Below are 4,564 nucleotides of genomic sequence, written 5' to 3' on the forward strand. Positions count from 1 at the left end.
GTCGAGGAGGAACGTACCCGTCACAACGGTAGGGTCAGCCACGGCCACTTCTCGTCCCATAGATAGAACTCTCCCAGTGTTGCCAGTTGTTGGTGCCTTGGGGCAGTTTCTCTTGTAATGCCCGACTTCTCCACAGTTATAACAGGCTTGACCAACACCAGTTCCAGAGGCCAGATCGTTTGGTTGAATTGGTGTTCTGCAATCTCGAGTCAGGTGGCTTTTCTTGCCACAGTTTTTGCAAAGTAGTTCACGACATGGGCCAGGGATGTGATGATGATAATTGCACTTACTGCACCAAGGGAGGGTGCCAGTATACCTATTGGTAGGTGCTTGAGTTGTAGGAGTCGCAGCAGGAGTAGTAGCAGCGTGGACTGCTACCGTGTGTTGCTTCTTTGAGGGTTCCTGCGAAGATTGGCCCTTTTTCTGTCTCCAGAACTTTCTTTTCTCACCACTCCCTTTAGCCGGTTCGGGAGTGGCTGTCATTTCATCGAGATCGACTCCATGATCTATGAGTGTTTACGCCAGACACTTAGCGCTGTCAAAGGTGTTTGGCCTAGCAGCCAGGACATTTCCTTTGGTGGGTTGGGTTAGTCCCCAAATGTATCTTTCTATCTTTTTGCTTTCCGGGGTGACCATTCCCGGGCAAAGAAGCACTAGGTCTTCAAACCTAGAAGTGTAGGTAGCAATGTCGGAACTCTTCATCTTTAGGTTCCAGAGTTCGTGCTCTAATTTCTGCATTTCGCCCCGAGGGCAGTACTCAGCTATCATGAGTTCCTTTAAGTTCTCCCAACCCATAGCGTTTGCCACTGGTAGGGTTAGGGATTTGACCCGACCATTCCACCAGGTCAGTGCCCTGTTGGCAAAAGTGCAATCGGCGAACTTTACTTTATTGACCTCCGAACAGGAACAGATTTCGAAGATGGACTCAATTTTCTCGATCCATTGAGTCAGGGCAATGACACCTCCAGTGTCGTCGAAGGATGTGGGTTTTGCGTTCATGAAGTCTTTATAGGAACACTCCTTCTGGTGTCCGTGACCACCTTCATGACTTTGGGGATGAGTACCACCTCCCTGACCACCATATCCGCCAGGCTTCATCTGTGACATCGCGGCTGCCACAGCAGCAGTAACAGCTGCTTGGAACATAACGGGATCGAACTGAGGGGGCGGTGGTGGTGGAGCGTCGTCATTCCTTCTGATAGGTCTTTTACGGGGAGGCATCTTGTTCTAGAATCAATCAGGAAGAAGAGGATGGTAAGTCCTCTGGAATCGAATCAAGAGATATAAAGCAAGATGTATCTCAATATGATGGTTAGAGTGTTCTACTAAGCGATAAGCAAAGAAAGGTTACTGATGCAAGTAACTTATCGCTAAGAGGAATGAGTAGCAACACTTGGAATGAATTTCTACGAAGTATTTGGCTCTGACTAAAATACTCCTATAGTATTTTAAGTTGTATGGATACGGGGTAAGTTTTAGGCCTGTTGCAACACCAAAGTCACTCCCAAGCACATGTTGGTCATGTCTCGAATAAATATAGTTGATCAGGCTATATTGACCCTAGACATGATTACATAACTGCCTAGATTTAACCGCAGTGTTCAACATCCAAAATACTTTTGTTTTGTTCTACTCAGGATACTGTTTCTGGTACGTAGGTATACTTGTATACTTTTGTAAAAATACTCATATTTTGAAAGTATACTTTTAATTCAGAGCACTATAGCCCCTTAGTGTTTATAGTTGTATACCATGTAAGGTTCGGTATACTTAGTTCACTATAAACAATAGCTCTGATACCAATCTGTCACACCCCAAAACCGAAGGCGGAAACGTTCCGGGGCGGAGGACGTCATGCGTAGTATCACAACAGTTGTATGATAGTAAGCGTAGTAAAAACAACCATTACATTATAATAAGAATATTTACATTGTTCAAAAACATGGTTTATACATATCAGTATATATAGCAAAAGTAAAAGATGTAAATCCGAAACGCTCTGTCTTCTCAAAAAGTCGGCAGAAGTACCTGTTTATTGATGCCCTGAGGATACAAGCAGTTTTAAAGAATATCAGCATAAAGCTGGTGAGTTCATAAGCGGTTAATTCTAGTGAAAGAAATGTTTCCTTGATTCTTTGAAAAGTTGTTTCCCAAGAAAATCCCATATTTTCTTATGAAAGATGTTTGACTTTTGATTCTGATATGAGATGTACAAGTATCTACCATACTTGTATCGTTAGATGTAGTTTCCTTGAAGTACCCTGGTTGCTCGTTGAGAGTCGTATTAGCCTTATTACATAAATAAAACTAATAAAATAGGTAGTGAAGTAGATCCTAAGGGTATTATGAATACCCTCTAGTAATCAAATCGGTTATTACTTTGAGGTTAGTTCACTAGTTTCATTATTATCAAAAGTAAATTCTCGCTACCTAAGTTGTGAGTGCCATAACCGTACTGGATAAGGCACAAACGGGGGCCAATATCTTTTATGACTTTGTCACCCCTGAACCTAACGGTTCCGTTGTAGCTAGCAGCGAGGGTGCGGGATAGTCAGTCCCATATAGATCTATACACAATAGTCACGCTCTCCCTCCAAGAGATTCTGGTTATAAGTCGTAGTCCTTCACTCACGAATCCGAGGGGAGTGTTACCAAGGACATTTCTCAAACTTAGCCTAACGAACTTTCAAGTAACAATGTTGAAAATCCTGTTTATGATTTGCGTCAATCCTTTATGAAATAATACATATTATGATAAGGTTCACAAGTTCCTTGCTTTAGATTTGAAAACTGTTTCTACGAGTTGATTTTCTAAATCGAGTGGTAAAACGGTTTTTTGTGTTTTAAAGCATATTGAGCATGTAATTATTTTAAACAAAATAATATATTTGAGCACAAGTTTCCTTGTACTTTTGCTTGTATCCCCCCCACTTGAAAACATGAAAAACTCGGAAACGTATAGGGGTATGAACTCACAGTTTATCGTAGGATCCAAAAGCACAATTGGTTACGAGTGTTGAGTGTCAACCGATGTTTCCTACGCAAGTAGATCCTATTACCAGGTGATAACACATATGTGTGCTAGAATTTGGGTGTTTCATGACTAAACATGACGGGAAACCACCCTAAAGACTTGGAAATGCTTGTCGGGACCCTATATGATCAAATAAGGGAGGTGTACGGCCATATGAGTGGGTGTGCGGCCAGGGTGTGCGGCCAGGCTGTGTGTGCGGTTGCACACAGGAGTGTGCGGCCGTACAGAGGGTGTGTGTGGCCGTACACTCCTCATTCGTGTCTGAAATGTCGATTTTGAGGTGTTCTTGTGCTAATACCATGTTCAACTAGTAAATGGGGGCCAAACTCTTCACTTTGGAGAGTCTTTAAGGCGTGTGCGGCCACCTTATGAAGGTGTGCGGCCGTACACCTTCAAAGGACGAAGAACACTATGAGTTTTAGGCTTAGATTCAAGTGTCTTACCACTATAACAAGCTGATTGATGAAGTGGTTCACGTTTTGAGGCCTTTAGAGTGTTCTTGGATGTAGTTTTTAGAAAGAGAAAGTAGTGAGAGAAAGTCAAAGGAAAGGAATGAGTGAAGGGGTCTCCTCCTTTATATATGAGGGGGTATATGGCTGGAGGGTGTGTGTGCGGCCGTACACACCTCTCATGAGGGTGTATGGCCCGATTTTGCTTCAAAACGACATGTTGGCTCATTCCTAAACTCATTCCCAACTGTACTCAAGCTTAGAACGTATCATTACACCCTTAAACAGTGTTAAATGATGATAAAATCGAGATAGTATTAACGGATCTTACAAGTTAAAAGTCTCGGGTTGTCACAGATCCGATTCAGGAAGAGGGGCAAGCTGGGACCCCGATAAATTGGTCCGTTCAGGGTGACCGCGAGAGTGGGTAAGGTAGCATACCGTTTAGAGCTACCTACGGAGTTGAGCCAGATTCATGATACCTTCCACGTATCCCAGTTGAGGAAGTGTATAGCTGATGAGACGGCAGTAGTGCCGCTAGAGGATATTCAGGTGGATGCGAGCCTGAATTACATTGAGAGGTCGATCGCGATCTTGGATCGGAAGATCAAAGTTCTGAGGAACAAGGAAGTGCCCCTGGTTCAGGTCCAGCGGCAACACCGGAGGGGATCCAGTTTGACTTGGGAGCCGGAGTCAGAGATGCGGGAGCAGCACCCTGAGTTATTTGTGCAGCAAGACTTCGAGGGCGAAGTCTGATTCTAGTGGGGGAGAGTTGTAACATCCCGGGATTCAGGTATATTCCTTGGATCCTTTTCTTTCCCCAAGTGGTCAAAATTAGTCCTTGAAAGAGAAGTTTGGCTTTTGAGTACGCTGGCCGTAAGAGAGAGTACGCCGCGCGTACTCATGAGCGTGTTCTTGACGCGGAGTCGACCCAGTACGCTGGGCGTACCATAGTGTACGCTGGGCATACTAGGCCCAGAATGAAACCCTAATTCTAAGTGATTCCCCTATTTAAGGAACGTTATGGCCTCCTTGTTGGCCACCATTTCCAGAGACTTGTCCATCAAAAACCCTAATCCTA

The sequence above is a fragment of the Lactuca virosa genome, chromosome 1, assembly GCF_052849685.1.
Source record: "Lactuca virosa cultivar CGN04683 chromosome 1, Lactuca_virosa_CGN04683_v6, whole genome shotgun sequence".
NCBI lineage: Eukaryota > Viridiplantae > Streptophyta > Magnoliopsida > Asterales > Asteraceae > Lactuca > Lactuca virosa.